Source organism: Pollicipes pollicipes, unplaced genomic scaffold, assembly GCF_011947565.3.
Source record: "Pollicipes pollicipes isolate AB1234 unplaced genomic scaffold, Ppol_2.1 Scaffold_4740;HRSCAF=5597_pilon_pilon_pilon, whole genome shotgun sequence".
In the NCBI taxonomy this organism is placed as follows: Eukaryota; Metazoa; Arthropoda; class Thecostraca; order Pollicipedomorpha; family Pollicipedidae; genus Pollicipes; species Pollicipes pollicipes.
The window spans coordinates 33591511-33610718 of NW_023596545.1; the positions used below are offsets into that span (position 1 = coordinate 33591511).

The following is a 19208-nucleotide window of genomic DNA, read 5'->3' on the forward strand; positions in this document are numbered from 1 at the left end:
GCACAGAGCAGCAGGCATCGTTCCCGGATCTGTAACCGCCGACTTTCCTCCACCACCAGCAAGCACGGATGGAAAACAATGTATTTTAATTTCGTCATCGGTAAAGCATCCCCGACCGCACATTCAGAAAAGTAAATAAGTTAGACCGTAGTGACACAAACTATCACACATCCACACACACTCACCAGGCTCACAGCTATCTACACACGCGCCGGTTTGTGAGACAGTTTGTACCTGGGAACGGTAACGGAGCGCCACGTATAATGCATATCCCGGTCGGGCCGCCAGCATCCGCCAGCGACCCGGCCGCCCAGACCCAGGAGTGCCTGGACAACTGGGCACTCGCCGAGTGCCCGACACTCATTCACTCATCGGGGAGCGCGGCCATCTCCGGAGAGTCCGGAGCGCGCCCGAGGTTCCCACACAGTGGGCGGGGTAGCAGGTCCTGAGGTCCGGCACACACAGCGCGCGCGCGCCGACGTCGCGCGGCCGCCCGGAGGCGCGCCGGCGTCACTCGGGGGCCGACAGACCCGGCAGGTAATGCCACGACCGGAAGTAAAGCAGCGCCGACAATTACTCAGCAGGCCAGCGCATCACAGACCTACGCCACGCACTCTCTGGCGCACACATGCCTGTGTGTACACGGCTCTATGTGCACGCGATTACACCAACGCTACAAAACCTGCGTCACTGTTCAGGTTATGAAAGGGGTAAAAATTCATTAAAACAGCTCATAATATGTCGGTGGACGATAAATAACGAAATGTCGACATGGTGCGCGTACATTAGGTACCTGAAAAGCATTGATCGTTCACGTGTGTGCCGCTGTACCAGGGCCGGCGAGCCGCCAGCCCGCCGACGGCGCAGGCCGACGGCGCCAGCCAAACGAAAGCGTAAACAGCAGAGTACTAGAGGGTCGCTCGAGCGCTGGGCACACACCGACCGACCCCCTCTGTCTGTGGCGAACAGCGGACGTCACGCGCAGAGGCGCGAGCGCAGGGTCGCCCGCCCCGTGCGCGGCTCTGTCGCGTCCGCCGACGCACGGCGCGGCACCGCGCGCCCCTGGCGGGCGCCCACCGAACTAACCAACTAAACAGTCGACATTGCACTGGTGTCACCCCTGATGCTTGAGCTCTGCTGGTTCACGACTGGGGGCAGCCCCGGCCGGGCCCGGTCCGGTCGTGAGCCCGGACCCCGCGGCCGCAGTGCGCGGGACCACTGGAAGAAGACGAGAGAGGACGAACTAGCGCACACACGCGCACAATCGCCCACGCACGCCTAACAACACCAAACGGACACCGAGGAACGCACACGCACACTCTCGCGCGCGCACGCATGGGGCGAGGCGAGGAAGAGCTTTTGATTCTGGGCCCGGCTGTGGACTGGAGACGTCTCGCACGCGCCAGCTCGCGCGACCCGGCAGGCCAAGGGACTGAGTGAGTGGAGGAGTGAGGGTGTGAGTGGGTGAATGATTGCCTGAGTGGGTGGCTAGTGACTGAGTGGGTGAGTGGCTGTGTCAGTGTCCGGGTGCGTGCCTGAGTGGCTGGTGTTTGACTGGGTGAGTGAACCCGTGAGCACGTACGTGAGTGGTATCGTGCTCATGTACGTGTATCGGCCGACCCATCCAAAATCAGTCGGAATAGAGGGCGCCAGAGAGCCAGCCACGGGCACGTCCACGCCCGACGGCCAGTACGCACGCCTCCTGTGACTGCCCCTGAGCGGGCGTTTCCGTGCTAATAGCACGGCCGTCTGTACCACTGCTGACTCCTGTCTGTGCGTGTGGATGAACGCGCACGTGCGACTGCGTGAGCGTGTTCGCGTGTCTATCTGCGTGCGCTACTGGGACACCGTACGCGAGCCGACCGCGAGACCGGGACGACAACGCCCGCGCGCGCGACTGTGCGCGCCCGTGTGCCAGGACGGCGCCAGGCGGCGCGGTCGCCGGCCGCGCACGCGCGCGCGAGCCGGCGCGTCCGATGCTCCGCAGGTACCCGTCGACAGAGGGCGATGCAGGGGCGGCTACCGACCGACGGCCGGCAGCGCCGCCTGGCGTCATGGGTCGGAGTTACTCAGCGAGGTCGACGGCGTGGCTTCCGGGTCACTGCAACGCGAGGCGACGGGTCAGTGGATCAGCGCACAGGCGCTGACGCATGTAAACAGTGCGGAGTCGGGCCGCGCACAAGGGACCAGCGGCCAAAAAACGTCAAAACAATCACTTCGAGCTTCAACGGGACGTGGCGAACTGGCTGGCGCACAATGAGTTCATCTTTGTATACCTCGTGCAGAAAAAGGCCTGTTTGGAGCGACCCGATACGTTTATGCTGAGATTGCGGTTCCGCGAATAGCAGCAGCGACACGCGAGGTGGCTGTCGGTCTGATACGTTGTGATTCGAGCAAGCTGCGCCACCGAAATTAAATCCTTAGTTGTCAACATTAATGTATTTATTTCGCTTAGCGTGCGTGTCAATTTTATCACGACCTTGAAAGGCAATGCAGGCCTTCTTATTTTTACCCTGAACGCATCACATAGGCATAGCCATTCCAGCTCAACGGATAACTCTGTCCCCGGCGTTCAGGTCAGATCCATCTGTCGACATATCCTTCGTTCTCGAGCCACGCAAAACATAGCAACTTGTTCTTGACCCAACATACAACAACATACAACCCAACATACAACAACAAAACCCAACATACAACAACATACCACCCAACACACAACAAAACCCAACATACACAACAAAATCCAACATACAACAACATACAACCCAACATACAACCCCTCATACCACAACAAAACCCAACACACAACAACAAAACCCAACATACAACAACATACAACCCAACATACAACAAAACCCAACACACAACAACATACAACCCGACACACAACAACAAAACCCAACATACAACAACATACCACCCAACATACAACAACAAACCCAACACAGTCCTTGAAATGCGGCAGACGTGACCCAGGTCTTGTCATTGAATACTCACATGGGATTGCCCCCTCGTGATCCACGTACTCGTCTCCCCACCACCACCACCTCTCTCCACCCAACTTCTCCGCGACCCCGGACATCCCTTCGCGCCGTCTCCCCCCTGAGCGCCCCTTCTCCCCAGTCGGCGTCCGCGCGTGTGGGGATGCGCTGTGCGTGCCTCTCTCTCACTTGAGCCGGGCGCGCCGGCGGCGTCTGAGGGTGCTGAAGCAGCCCGAGCTGGTCTCCGGCGGCGGCAGGTCCTGGCGCAGGTCGTCGCTGCGCGAGTAGTCCGGGCCGTACACGTTCAGCTCCTTGAAACAGCCCGTCTCCAGCATCTGCCGAAGGGACGTGACATGAGAACGTGAAATGGGGACATGAGATGGGGACATGAGATGGGGACGTGAGATGGGGACGTGAGATGGGAGCATGAGATGAGGACGTGAGATGGGGACGTGGGACGTGGGATGGGGCGTGAGACGGGGAGGGGACGGAACACGCCGTGGAGTGAAACAACGCGGTAGAACGCGACAGGGCGTGACAGACGTGGAGTGAAACAACGCGGTAGAACGCGACAGGACGTGACAGATGTGGAGTGAAACAACGCAGTAGAACGCGACAGGACGTGACAGACGTGGAGTGACACAACGCGGTAGAACGCGACAGGACGTGACAGAGCGCTGCGGGGTGCGGTAGAATGCGACGGCACGTGACGACGACGGCGACTGACCTTATTATACGATTTCGTGTCAGCCTGAGTTATGTCAGTCACTGAGTCCGACTCAGCAACCGTCTTAATGTTCAATCTCATTCAATAAGTCACGTCGTTGCGAACCATGTTCTTGATAGACACGCGCACACGTCAAGTCCGGAGTTGATTCAGGCCTAAACAGACGGTAGTTTAACACACGACAGGTGTCCAAACAGCCGGTTACGTGTATTTTTGTAAGCCTGTTCGTCATCAGGCTAAGCGGATAAGTCATGAGAAGGAAGCTCGACAGTGGCAAGTAAGTGTTGGTCTTGGCTCTAGCAGAAGCTCTTGCACACAGGGTAGCAGTGTTTATACACACATAGTACGCTTTGCTCAGAGAGCGCCGGTTTGTTGCTTACTTTCGGGAACGCGCCGCCTAAAACACGCGATCACAGCATCGATGCCAGTTGCAGGGCTGTGCTTCTTGCAAATAACCAATTAGCCTCAAACGGCACGGTAACGCGCCAACAGAGGAGCGTGGCTGTTCTAGAGCCTGGCCATGAGGATGTCCCAAATGACTGAACGACGATATTGCAACTACTCGCAACGAAAAACGTCATTGGTTGAAATGTATGATCGGACAAAATGATGCACGAGGATATTGCAACTACTCATGCTATCAACTACCTTATTGGTTGAAATGCATAATCGGACAAAGCGATGCAAATAATGTTATTGCTGAACAATACGGGAATTTTGTTAAATTGGAGGACTTTAAGTTAACAAATGAAACGAAACGAAATGCCATGCAATACAATGCAAATGCGAATGCGAGAAAAACATGACACACAACAAAACAAAAAGACAGAATGTGATAAAAATCAATAGCGTGTCAGATAGCAAAACCAAAACACTCCAGGAACATAATTGCGCATCTACCGAACAAAGCTGCGTTCACGACGCCAAGCCCAGTTATTGAACCAAACGTGTGGGGCAGTCATGTTGCCGGTAGGGTGCACACATCGTGCCACACGACAATGCACATCTTTCGTCGCTGCAGAAGCAGGCGCGACTGGCACATTAATTTGCACATCACCTAGCTTTCACGCACCTGCGTGTCACAGACCAATATCATCCAGTAAAATGCGCCAACACTTTGCACGCGCCCAGGGGTGTAGTTTCCTATTCAGCTGGGGGTCAGACCCCATTCCCAACTTTGAGAAGAAAGTGGACCAAAGCCGAGGAGAAAAAGTTTGATGGCTGTGCTGGAGGTAGGTGTCATAATTCTGTCACAGTCTAGCTCTCTCTCTCCCCACTCATTTTGTGAAATTAAGCCCCTACTTTTCAAAACAAGGAGTGCGTTTATCGCGCAGCCACGTCCTCGAACTGTTCTTCAGCTGTTTGATAGCGCACCAGCACACACAGTACTAGAAATATATTTATAGAAAGTGTGACGCATGCGTTATTGCGGATCCTCATACCTGCCTGGAATACAGGCTGCGCGCAAATCGCATCACGTGCGTTGTGTGACAAGGCGCCCGACAACTCAATTATACCGCGGCTATATTGAGGCTTGCCGTCAAAATCCACCGGGAGGCCGAGTAAATAAACGGGATTCGGAAATTAATTGAACGGGGCACGCACATGCAAAATAAAACGGAGCGGCACGCCGCGGCGGCGCATTTGGCAGCAAACTACAGCCACGTCCGATGTCCTTCCCCAGGTGCACGTCATATGCGGCGTGCGCTAGCTGATACCATGTCACACTCCGGCACGAAAAGGTCACGCATTACGATAACTGTGGTCGAAAAGCAGAATCGTTCATTTTCGACTTTCCATGTGCCCTTTCGGGGCTCGCAAATAGAACACGCGCGAGCCGCTCAACAGAATGCACCAAATGTGCAAGATTTTGTCTAGTTAAAAAAAAATACATAAAGCACATGGCTCTGCACCCTATCGCAAATTTCTGTCAACCTGATGCCTTGCGACAGAATATTAGTGTTCCCCCTCGCCCTAAGACTGATCACCGCATCTTTGGCACTTCATCCTCCCGTTCATAAAGCCGTCTGGCGGTCTAACCAGGTTCCCTAATAGCCAGTGGCACGCCACAGCCTCGCTTGAGCGCAATTAGCAGGTAACCATAGCAACCTCCCGTTTTCACGCCCAATCAGTATTTCGCGCCGTCCGTTGGCCTCCGGCCGCCACTTGACCTCTGCCGCCCGCGGCCTGTCAAAGGTCACGGCCCGACGCCAGCCCACGGCACTTGCCGGGTCACACATCGATCCGACCCCGCTGACCCGCTGACCTCGCTGACCCCGCAGGTGCTCTCAGTCATGTGCGGCGGCTTAGTCGGAGCCGGCCGGCCTTGGGAGCCAGCTGTGCATGCGGCACGCGGCCGACCCTGCTGAACCCCGCTCCGGGCGGCGGGCTCGATCCGGCGAACGGCGACCTGGTGCGGAAAGGTCAGGTGCCGCTGGGGCTGGCGGCGAACTCAGTACGCTCCAGATGGCAAGTACGATGGGCATACTGTGGCGCAAACGAAGAGTAAAAACGTTTCCGGGGAACGCTGAGGGAAACTGGCGCACTTGCGCCGTCTTGATCCAGGCACGTGAGTTGGTCAAAAAGTTACAAATGCCCGATCGTTAGTGGTTGGCAAGATCACGGAAGTTTTTGGCGGGCCAAAGCTTGGCCGAAAAGACAGTAAACACGAACATCCGAGTGCAACCAGCCCCATAAATGAAAAGTGAACCAAACCTCGGCAAGCGAAAGTGCCATGCCCTTTTACCTTTAGCCAGGGTTGTTCGGTCCAAGCACTTCTCTGGGGCAGCGTTACTGAGTTGACTGGGTTTACGAGACCTAGACGCATTGCAACAAGCCGAAGGCCGCTCATACCAAGACGATACGTGCCTGTGCCAGGCGAGTGAGTCGACTACTCCAAGCGACGAAGGCGGCCTGGCTTACAGACCAGCGCTAGCCGAGCCGACAACCTTTCCGCGACGGTCATCCGCCGGCCTTCCCGCGGCTTGTCCATGCTCAGTCACCGTACAAATGTCAAGGATGTGGATGTGACCACCATGCCAGTTCGGTCGACGGGTGTGACTGACGGATGACGGATATGGTGAACGTGTATATTTAGTAATAGTCGGTATGTAGGCTGGGATTCACGCGAATCATTCACGGACATTTGCATGCGCTGATTTTGTGAAATCCGAGGTAGCTAACGGCGAATGTTATTGTTGGGTTTGTTGGCTGAATATCAGCCGACACAGCGCCAACATCCAGCGCAAAAGACAGAACACCAGGAATGATCATGCTTGAGAGATATACTGCACTTTTTATTTCCGGCGTTACGGGCTGTTCTTCAGACTTAATATAAGACGGGGCGGGGCAGTTTACCACGTATGCCTGAAAAAGAGCCTGATATTTTTTAGTTCGCATTGATTGGACATACCCAGAATGCATCTCGCGTTACTGAACCGCCTACACCACTCCATCCAGACATATTTGTCTAGCCGATTCCAGCATGCTGCCTTTGCAGTGCACCGTGACCGAGCATGCGAGACGGCACACACACAAACTAAGGCTCATTTTGTCTCCCTGGTGATCCGAATGAGGACGTACCGCCTACACCGCAGGAGGGGGGGGGGGGGGGGGAGTTGCATTGTCCTAAAACGGAGCAGCGGAAACTCGAAGCGCTTTGTGCCGCAGAAAGCGCTGGTTTTATGTCATGGTTTTATCGCCAGTGGCCAAATAACTTTGCAACAAGTGAACTACTAAAATTTTAATGGGAAAGCGAACGCGATTTGTGACGAGCCAGCACAGGCCGTGGCGAAAGGTATCGTCCTCTTCCGCCACGCCCGTGACGCGGAGCTCATCGTAACAAAGCATATCTAACAGCATTGTGCGATGTAGTGATCCCATCTGGTCCCCCTCACCCTCACCCTCTCTCCTAACTCGCGACCACCGAAGGGGGCTGGCTGGCATCTGGAAGACCACCCGCTACTGCCCCTCCCCCCGCGCCCACCCAATTCGCGCAAGCCGCGGGGGCTGCACTCACCTCCTGCTGCCACGGGATGGAGACGGAGCCGGTGTTGAACTTGTCGTAGAACTCCGAGTCCCGTGAGTCCAGCGCCACGCCCTTGACCGTCGAGAACTGCTCGATGTCCAGCACGTCCTTGGCGTACACGGCGTGCGGCTGCCGGCCGGACAACGCGGTGGGTGATAGCGGCCGCCGGTCGACAAATACACGAAGTGTTTGGCACATGCGGCGAAAACTATCGGGTCAGACGAGGTCTTCCGATGGGCAGAGCAGAGCTTCGGATGCGTCAAAGTGTATGACGTAAGTTTGTGACTGGGTTCTGGATCACGAATCATAAGGGCTTGCCGACGGTTTTTGGGCTGGATGCTAGAGGCTCTTTCGTCCTGTTGCATTGCAATCAGTGAAGTTGGGGAAATCGAAGAATACTGGCATTATGGGACAACGTCGGAGCATCATTTGGGCCGACGCCCGAGCTCCCACCAACACACATACGAGAGTGTTCAAAAGACGCCAGCTTAGGTCCCCAGAACGGCAGCTCCTCCCCACCTCCCCACCACGCGACCTAAACAAACGCCCGACGCTGATGTGCCGCTCCAATCCCTGGGAGCCGCCCGTTCCCTCGCGTTCCCAACGCCCGCTGCCTCGGAGGAATCAGCGGCAAACTCCCCGAAACTGAACTTTGTCTGACAAACAGGAGGCGCTGGCCGTGGGGAGCTCCAAGGCCGCGCGCCGGGCAGCGGCCGCCACTCACGTCCGGGACGAACGGCGGCTCGCACATGCCCGCCCGCAGGCGCTTTCCAGTTGACCTGCTTGAAGAACTCGTGCTTCCTGACCTCGGCGGCGCCGTGGCGGCCCTGCTGACAGCCGAGCCGCTCCTCAGGCCGCTTCTGGAGCAGCTGTCGACCGAGTGCCAGGTCAGGTCAGCGGTCAGGTCACACGGAAAAACGGGGGCAGGTCAACAGTCAAGTCACACGGTGGGAGCGAGGTCAGGTCAGTAGTCAGGTCACACAGCGAGGAGCAAGGTCGGGTCAGCGGTCAGATCATACAGCGGGGGGCGAGGTCAGGGTCAGCCGTCAGGTCACACAGAGGGGCGAGGTCAGGTTAGCGGTCAGGTCACACAGAGGAGCGAGGTCAGCGGTCACGTCGCAGTGATGAGCGAGGTCAAGTCAGCGACCAGGTCACACAGCGAGGAGCAGGATCAGGTCAGCGGTCAGGTCACACGGCCGGAAACGAGGTCAGGTCAGCAGCTAGGTCACATGACGTGGAGAAAGGTCAGCGGTCAGGTCACACGGCCGGGAACGAGGTCAGGTCAGCAGTCAGGTCAGGGGCGACAACGGCCGGCGAATACGCTGGTCAGCCGACACGCGATAAAATGCAATCAGTGATCACATTACCGGACGACAGCTATGAAATTAGCCTGACGGGCAGCGGCGGTTGCATAAGTCGACGAACGACTGGACATCGCGGTAAATCCGGGATCGTGCGGCAGGACGTCCGGGGTCAGCACCATTCGGTGGGCACGGCCCAGCCGCGCCGACACATCTGAGGTCACGAGCTCACTGCCTCGCTGTTGACACCGCTAGATCCGGTTTAAAGGAGCCTGGCCACTCCCGCACAAGCAATCTCATCCACGTAAAAGCGTTCTCAGCTCGGGCGATTGCAGCAAAAGGTCACACGAGCCTCACGGCGCGAACTCCAGCGTTACCACCCAGGGGCCGGCCTTCTAACGCTGTCAAACAGACGACCAACTTCTCCATCAGAGCATGCAAATATCCCGATGATTCACTGCGGTGTAGATAAGTCCGGCCACGCGTGCATAACAGGACAATTTCGTTTTTGAAAAGCCGCAGCAGTATCTGAGCGCATCTAACAAACACCTATCACGAGAGCACAGTAGTTTTCCAGATCTGCTAGCCTCGCCATAGCAAACACACGCGCTGCGTTTTTGCGGCAAGCGATCTTAGCGGCCCACCGTTCGCCACCTATCGGCTGGTGGGCGCCACAGCCTTACAAGAGGCCTTGCAGTCCACTGCAACCACTGCGTGACAGTTACCTGCCCCGTTCACGGCACTTTCAGGACCACTACCAACTGCAGACAGCGATTCAGTCAACCGTCCTCTCCATTGTCGCACCCCGACGAGGACACCGTCACCCTTCTCGCCTGTTTCAAAGCGTAGAAAACTACCACAACCCGGTGGAGGGCCATTGGGGCTTTACGACGCACTCAGCTGCTGAGGCTATGCGGCATCGCCTGCCTCTCACCCTGGCAGAAAGGGCGGGCACCGCGGAGAATCGAACCCCGTGCCTCTGGTTTCCCAGACGTGCAGTGGTTACCGCAAACGCGTTTACCACTACACTATCGACACCCTACTCCTATCATACCCAAACGAGGACACTGCCACCCTCTCTGCTGATCTACCATGCAGAAAACTGACTGTGCGGTCCTCGTCCCAAGACGCACCCACTACGCCCCGCAGCAGCGGCGCACAGCAGCAGCCGCGCCGCCGCCGCCCAGCGTCGCTCACCAGCTGGCAGAGGGAGCGCGCCACGTCGGAGAACTTGCTCGAGTACTTCTCCTGCTCCTGCTTCACCCGGCGGTCCACCTCCTCGCGCTTGACGGCCTCCTTGCGCGCGCGGAACGGCGCCTGGCCTTCGATCATCTCGTACAGCAGGCAGCCGAAGCTGAACCAGTCGGGGCTGAAGTTGTAGTACTCGTTGTCGATCACCTCGGGGGCTGCGGCCGACCGACAGATGGAGCGATTAGCCCGCTGCCGGCGTGCACGTCGACTGGAGGCGAACTGCGTCGGGGACAAGCTCCAAGGCCCTCTCAGCTCCACAGAACACCGAGCACCGTTAAGTTCTTGACAGTTCACAGAGGTGCTCGAACTACGAACTACAAACAGGGACCTGCGGACGTCCCGGCAGCCTCGTCAAACACTGCCTAACGAGGGAGAGCACCGACTAGCCCTGCACGACAGCGCCACAGATCACTCCCTTGACGCCGCTACCTCATTACCCAACACCAGCCCGTCTCCGGGAATCCGCTCATCGCAGCTTATTAGCAAAGTAATTGCACCGCGACGTGCCGGCCACAACACGCCGAGGGACCACCGCCCCACCAGCTGCCGCGCCGCCGCGCGCCGCCACTGACCCATGTAGCCGACGGTGCCGACCCTGCCGCGCACCCAGCCGCCCTCCGGAATGTCGACGGCCAGGCCGAGGTCGCTGATGCGCACGTGGCCCAGGTCGTCCAGCAGGATGTTCTCGGGCTTGCAGTCCGCGGTACACGATGCCCTTGGCGTGCAGGTCCTGGAGGCCGCACAGCACCTGGCGGACGGCAGAGGTCAGGTCAGGTCACCGTCAAGGGGTTAGGTCGGGTCGCGGTCAACGGGGGTCAGGTCATAACCGACGGGTCGGGTTATGCTCGGCACAGGTCACGAAACACCAAATGGGTTTTAGGTCACGCTGGACGAGAGATCAGGTCACCTTGAACATAGTTCGGGTCACAGTCGACGTGGGATCTGACACCGGGGACACGATGTCTGGCCACAGCCAGCAGGGGACCAGGTCGCCCTTGACAGAGATCAGGTCACAGACAGCAGGACGCCGAGTTACGCTCGATAGTGATGATACCACGGCCGGCGGAGAGCCAGGTCACAACCGATACGGGTCAGACGACGATAGAGGGTCGCTCGGGTGTTCTCGTCGCCACGGACAGGGACAAGGACAAGGACAAGGGACGAACGGAGACGGAGACGGAGACGGAGACGGAGACGGACGGAAACGGAACGGAACGGAGACGGAGACGAGATGGAGACGGACGGAGACGGAGACGGAGACGAGACGGAGACGGAGACGGAGACGGGGGACGGCGACGGCGACGGGGACGCCGACCGGAGCGGAGACAGGGGCACGGCAAGAACAGGGTCAAAAACAGGGACAGGGACATATCGGGGGCTTCATACAGGGTAGACAGGCACGTGGTAGAGCCCTGACAATCACGGGCTGATCAAGCGACTGGCGATCACAGGATCCAGGTGTTAGGCTCCGACGAGTAGCCCAAGTCAAACCATGTGTCAAATCATGGCCGACATGGAAGGGACAGGAAATGGCAAAGGAAACTGCATAAAGAAAGGGGCGAGTGGGGTCACGGGCGGCGGTGCACAAGAGCAGACACAACGCAGGGCCTGGGAGCAGACGCCTGGCAGCGCGGGGTCGGCTAATCTCTATTGCATGGGATGAAAGAGACCGCTTGGGGACATGTGATCGTTAGGTGCACAACATACACACTAGACAGGCACAGCAGTCGTGACAGTACAGTTAGATGACTGCTGAGCTCTGCTAACAGTGCTGCCGGCGAACGGCCGACGGTTTCTAATCCTCCCCGCAGGAGCCGTCGGGTTAATTGCTCTCAATTTCTCAAGACCTCTGTTTGATCGCAACGCACGACCCGTCCGTATCAGATCGGAACCGCTAACACGCATCATTAGCGTAGCGTGCGATTTAACGGGGCGAGCCACGCCACCGTGCATCAAACACCGCGCCGACAATGCCGCTTAATAACGTTCCGGTGAACGCCAGCCGGGCAGAGTGGTGACAGCTCATTTCCGGCGCCCGGCGACTGGTGACCGGCGCCTAGCGATTGGTGACCAGCGACTGGCGACTGGCGACTGGCGCACGGTAGCCGGCAAAATGGCCCGAATAGCTCAAGAGCTCTTTACTTCATGTCAGCAAGAGAGCCCATGAGCTGTTTTTTTGCGTTGCGAGAGTGGTAGCTTTACGCTGGCAATGTCCGTCCTTTCATATGTCCGGTGGTATTCGCTTAACGATGACATTGGGCTAGAAATGGTTATACTTGGCGACACTCAGCTTGCGTTGATATAACCATCGTTTGCCTAATAACGTCACTTGCCCAGTACCCTCGCGATAGCTTGAGAGTGGATTATGGTCAGCACGAAAATTTCCACTGATAAAGCGCTCTTTAATCCCAACGGTAGCCAGGGCCGTGCGGTGAGCCCTGTCCCCAGTTTCTGCAGGTCACCGGCGGTGGCCGGACGCGGTGTTACAACCCCCGTCACCCTCTAACCAGGCGCGAGGCTCGTCGCATCACGCGGTTCACGCTGGGACCAGAGGTGAGATCAGCAGCCGGCATCCGCCAGCGGTCTCCGCCAGCATGTTCCGCGAGTATGATCTCACTTTCAAGGTGAAGAGCACCGCAACGCTGGCGCATTGAGGAATGCCGCGGCCCCGCCCTCGCGCTCGGCCGCCGCACTGGAGGCTGCAGTGGAAACCAGTCTCGTTGTCCCGGACCTCCTTTTGTCCCGTGACAGAAAAACGCGACCTTTCTGGACTCGGTTCCGGAACCACGCGGTTTCGGCATCACATGGCGGCTGCGCCCCGGAACTCCACACCCCTTACCTCCGCCGCGTAGAACAGCACGCGGTCCGGGCTGAAGCCCGGTTCGCCCCCCATGTTGTAGATGTGGAACTTGAGGTCACCGCCGTTCATGATGGTTAACACCAGACACAGGGCGTCTTTGGTTTCGTACGCGTACGTTAGACTAACCTGAAACGCAGGCCACAGCGTCAAGCGCGCGAAGCGACGGGGAAATGAGGATGGAGAGAGCGGCTGAGGAGTGGCGGGAGGATGAGGACGGCGCAGCGGACGGTCGGAATGGCAAGCGGAAACGTCAGGTTGCCGAACATCGGAAGCAGTGATAAAAGCGAGGGGCGGAGACGAAGTACGTGTTAAAACCAGGCAGTAACACCAGCCAGTGACGATGGAGGATATAACTGTAATTATTCCACAGAAAAGCGGATGAGGTCAAACCTAACAAAGAGTGGGAATTAAGGACGAACAGATATACATCGTCTTGTAGATAACATCAGGTAACGAGAACTGAGCCGTCACGTGTCCACTCATATCGCCCACGCGTGAGCAGCCCGGTAAGGCGGGACACACCGCCGCGCGCCAGCTTCGGCGTTCAACAAAAGACCCTCGCGGATGCTGCTCATGTCCGGCCTACAAGCGGGACAAACAGAGCGCAGTCCTCATTTGTCACCGAGGTGGCCGAACACGGCCGCCCACCTGTCGCGATTGACACACTGCCGACCCGAGCACACATACAAACACGCGCGCGCGCGGACCGGGACCGATACGGCGCGGCTCGTCGCGCGCGCCGCACATGGCCGGCCCGCGCCCGAAAGGTTAGCCCCGCGCCGGTATCGATCCCGCCGACAAGCTATCAGCGTCATCGACGAGCTATGCACGCTCAATGGAAGCCTGAAGACCCGTATCGCCGCGGGGATTAGCAAGGAAGCGGACGCCGCACAAAAAAACAGCTTTCCGAGGAAGGCGGTTATTATTATGTTTTTTAGGGTGCGCGCTGTGCACAAGGCAGTAATCCAGTCGCGTGTGGGCTGACCGTGCATGCCGCATGCCACAACATCATGGTTCCGGTGACGTCACAGGCTCAGCAGCGTCTGAAAAATTGCAGGCTGCACAATCTGCATGGGAACGTGGCAAACTATTGCCATGTTTGGGCCTAGAAAACGCCGCTGCTATCTATCAGGGCGGTGGCCCAAACCGCGATGGTCCCATTACTCCGCGGTGCCACACCAATAACGTCATTCTGACAGATGGGCCTGCGGTGTGATTTACGCGCTTCAGGGGCTCTCAAATGTCACGGGCCCGGGTCTGTTGATTTTGCACGCCACGCCAGCAGAGTTTGGAAGCGTTTGACATTGACGCCTCAGCAGTGCGCGCGCCCGATAATGCACGTGCAATAAGTGCGGATAGCGTGCTAAGGAGCGCTGCTTCCTTCCAACGCGCTGCAGCCAGAGGGTAGGACCAAACCCGGTCTACTTCGTGGCAGCCCTAATAATGAAAATTTACCATGGCATCGTGTCACAATGAACCAGACTGCATTTACATAATCCAAGCAATCTGTCTGGACATACTGGTGTTGACGAAGTGATTCAGACGCGACAATTTCTCCTCGGGGACATCGGCTCGTCTCGCTGCTGATTACACCGAGCCACTGTCAGCGGCGGGGGGCCCTCCGGCGAAACTGGCACGCGCTCGATATTGATGGACGAATGAGACCAACGACGACCAGGTCTAGCCGCGATCAATGGACTTCGACGAGTTTGTTTTGCAATGCGCGACAACCGGCGCGATTTGGCAACATCTGGGTCGTTCTGCTAGTGATCTGAGGCGAAAGAGGAAAATTAAATGTCCCGCTTTCCTCATGAACGGCAAGTGATTGGCGATAATGGGATATTTAGCCGCTGGAGGGCGCTTGACTCATCCATGTAGTTTGCAGAAATACGCTGTGGAGCCGCTCGTGGGAAAATGCAAACCAATTACGGCCGCAGAAGGCATTCATTAGCATGCAGCTCATGGCCGCGCTAACAAAACTGAAACTTCCGCACGCGTCACGACATTTTGCATAAAAACGGGTCAGCCGCAGCAGCAGGCTTCGATTTGGGCCTGGGTCAACGACGACACGTTGCTTTGTCTTGCGCTTGATTCCTCAACTCACACGGCATCTACGCACTCAAGCTCGGCTTCTGAACGGGCATCACGAGTGGAAGACAGCATGGTAAATCCACGCTGAAGTGAACGCCCTTGAAAGACCTTGATCGCATCGTCAATACAACTCCGGTGGGAGCGGCGTGTGGACACAGACGCTCCGGCACACAACCGCGAACACAGGAACGACACCGCAGGGCGTCTGTGATGATGTTTGTAACGCGCCGCTGCAGGACGTCGCCAGGTGCTGTCCTCATCAAGCCGTAGCAAATCGACGCCGCTGCGGTGACTCAACGAAAAGGTGCCGGCTCACACACTTGCGCGGCATACCGCACTGACTGAAGGGCCGTAATCAGTATGGCGGCATACCATATCAGCAATCGGTATGGCAGCATACAATAGCAGTAACCAGTATGACGGCATGCCATGCCATCAATCGGTATGGCGGCATACCATAGCTGCAATCGGCAAGGCATACCATGGCAGCAATCAGTATGACGGCATACCGTATCCATCACCAGTGTGGCGGTAGATGGCAAAAGCCGTGACAATTGCGCGCAACGCTGGCTGATGAACCGTGAATCACGAATGGACGCGTTGAGGGCAGGATCAGACTGTAACAAATATTCCGCATCGCTTGACTTCATATCGCTGCGCGGGATGCACTATCAGGAGCAAAAATGGAGGCAGGGCGGGAGACAGCGTCTCCGACGGACCATCGTCCCGTACTCACAACGAATCTAGAGTTGACTTCTTCTAGTGTCATCTTCTCTATAAGCACCATCAGTTCACCTTTCCGCTTCTTAATTCGTTTCTTTTCTAGTTTCTTGCAGGCATACATTTTGCCGGTGGCGCGCACCTGGCACGCGCACACCTCCCCAACCCCCCTTTCCCTAGCACCCTGTACATGCGGAACGTCTTGTACGTCACCGGCCTCCTGCAACAGAGAGGGGGGAGGGTGTGAGGTAAGGCGGGCCACCCGTGTCCAGACACGAGGCACTGCCAGTGCGCTGAGCGCAGTCAGTGACAGCGGCCCCAGTGCGCTGAACGCCATCAGTGACAGCGGCCCGGTGCGCTGAGCACCGTCAGTGAGCGGCCCCGTGCGCTGAGCACCGTCAGTGACAGAGACCCCAGTGCGCTGAGCGCCGTCAGTGACAGCGGCCCGGCGCTGAGCGCCGTCAGTGACAGCGGCCCCGGTGCGCAGAGCACCGTCAGTGACAGCGGCCCGGTGCGCTGAGCACCGCAGTGACAGAGACCCCAGTGCGCTGAGCGCCGCAGTGACAGCGGCCTCAGTGCGCTGAGCGCCGTCAGTGACAGCGGCCTCAGTGCGAGGGGCGTGACAGCGGCCTCAGTGCGCTGAGCGCCGTCAGTGACAGCGGCCCCAGTGCGCTGAGCGCCGTCAGTGACAGCGGTCCCAGTGCGCTCGGCGCCGGCAGTGACAAGCGACCCCAGCGCGCTGAGCGCCGCCAGAAGAACGTCAAACGGCCGGCGGCGTGAAGGCAAAACAGTCGATCCGCGAGTATCGCAACAAGTTCGGCTTAAAACGCCGACGCGCTCGGGTTGGGAATCACCAGAGGTGATGGTTCGGGACCAAACGTCAGCTTGAAGCAGAGAAAGTACAGGACCATCGGGCTGATACTTAGGACGGTTTGTGGTTTTTAATTGGGGGTGCGGCTGGGCTCTATTCTCATAAGCCATCGACGATAAGACGACCCATGCTCACACTGAAAGTTGGTCGTACAGTTTTACGGCGTTGTTCGGATCTCAGATTCCAAGAAATATGTTAAAAGCGACTTAAATATGACTGGCCCGAGCTTCAGACAAGTCGAGCCGGATTTCGCACGATAATTTACGACGGTCGAAACAAAGCTGTCGTGACAAAGCATCAAACAGGTAAGTCTACCGGACAATCCTCAAGCCGAAGGGTGTGTATGTCTCAGGAAAGTAATCTCTTATTTAGTTTAGGGACTAGAGCCCCCTTCCCCCTCCCCATTGGGGCTTCGGTTCCCTCACCCACCCTCCCCCCAATATGAATAAAAAGTGGACGCAAATCAGGAGCGTAGCCCGTTTGTTGGCATATTTTGGGGGTGGTGTTGCGTACTTTATATACCACAGCCTTCCCACACACTCCTATAGCGTTACAACGCGCCTGGTGTGTCCTGTAAGCATTGCGAATAATGCCATCCCTCAAATCAGCAAAGTGCTGCCGTGGGCTTTGAGCCCATAGCAGCGCTGTACAAACTACTGTTGTTTTTAATGCGCATACCTTTAAACCCACAAAGAAAATGGGCGTGCGGTACGAAAAAAGCACGCATGGGATTTGGTGGACATGTACTGGTGCACAGCACCGCAGTATTCAAACGAACAGAGGCTACATGTATATTCCAAATGCACGTCAAAACATGCACTGACCCGGGCCACGTGCCCCCAGATACAACTCGGAACAGTTCACTGCCAAAAACGCTGCGCCACAAGGTCAGGCCGGCGCTCGTTCCAGGCAGCGGCCTGAACCTGACCTGGTCAGTGCTCACCTCTCGAGCCACTCCACTGGAGGTATCTATGGAAAAACATGGAGTCGACGAACTCCTGCAGAGGTTGTTGGCGAGGAAGGCCTTCACCAGCTGCACGCAACCGTCGAAACAGCTCTTTGCAGGCCGTAACAGGCCCTCCTTGCAGGAGGCGGACACGTCCTCGTTCAGCACGTCGATTGAGTCCGGCGACTGCCGGGCACAGGGCAAAGGTCAGAGGTCATAAGTCACCGGCCAGAAGCAAAGACCTGGTTAGGTGACGGGGCACCGGCGCAGACATAAAACGCTGCGACATATGGCACCCTGACGCGGGCGTGTATTAGCCCTTACGCTGGAGAGGATTCCAGGAGGATACAGTACGTGATGTGCACTATTCTGATACGTGGACATCTGTAAAGGGCGCTTCAGCTTGAGCCAAATTTGTTAATGGACTTCTAGAAACTTAATATCAGAACATCCCAAGAAGTCCCCGAATCAAGTTCCACCAATACAAAGCCAACGTTGGAATACGCGATTACCCCGGCGGAGACATGAAGACTCGCAACTGTGCATCTTGAATTAAATATTAGAAATAAAAAATCTAAAATAAAAATAGCTTATGTTGCATCAACGCTGGGAATCGAGTTCGTCTGGGTGGAAAATGAGCTGTTGCTTAAAATTCGTCCACATCGTAGGGGCCTGTGACGCAGAGTGCTCCAGAATCTAAAACAGACTGGTGGCGATTCCCCCCACGTGGCATAAAATGTTGACACAAGGAAAACAGCGAGGCTCAACTACGCACGCGCATAAGTCCAGCACGTACACACGCACGCAAAGCACGCACTGCACCAAGCACGCACGCACGCACGCAAGCATGCAGCACGCACACACGCACGCAACACGCACACGCATACACGCACGCACGCAAGCACGCACACAGGGACGCACGCACGCACGCACGCACGCATGCACACACGCACGTAAACTGACAAACACTCCGCCGGGAACACACCGATGGGAAACAGCGAACCACCAGGCCACCAGGGAACTGCGCCCGGGAAGCAGCAGCAGCGGTCATTATGTGCGAGCCGTCACAAAGCAGCTCGGGGACTTCACCTGCATCGATGGTGAGGAGATATGTGCACAGCGACGTGGGAAGCAGGCACAGATCCAATTTCGATATTTCATTCGAACCTTTGAAATGGGTGATTACTGGGGTCAGACCCCACGCTTTCCGTTTGTGGGACTAACTTGGAGGAACCGGGTGTTGACCTCCAGTGCTGTATGTGCGAGCATTCGGACGTTACACTCAGTCTCGACATTGTTCCGATGGTGGTTGTGGTTGTAGTTGGTGGTTGAGGTTGTAGTTGGTGTTGATTGTAGTTGGTGGTTGTGGTTGTGGTTGTAGTTGGTGGTTGTGTTGCTGATGGTGGCTGTGGTGTGGTGTAGTTGGTGGTTGT

General features: G+C 57.0%; 1 pseudogene; it reads right to left on the reverse strand.

Moving 5' to 3' along the window:
- Positions 1-69: 69 nt before the first annotated feature.
- LOC119098245 (G protein-coupled receptor kinase 2-like) overlaps positions 70-19208 on the reverse strand; it is a 22926-nt pseudogene continuing 3787 nt past the window's right edge.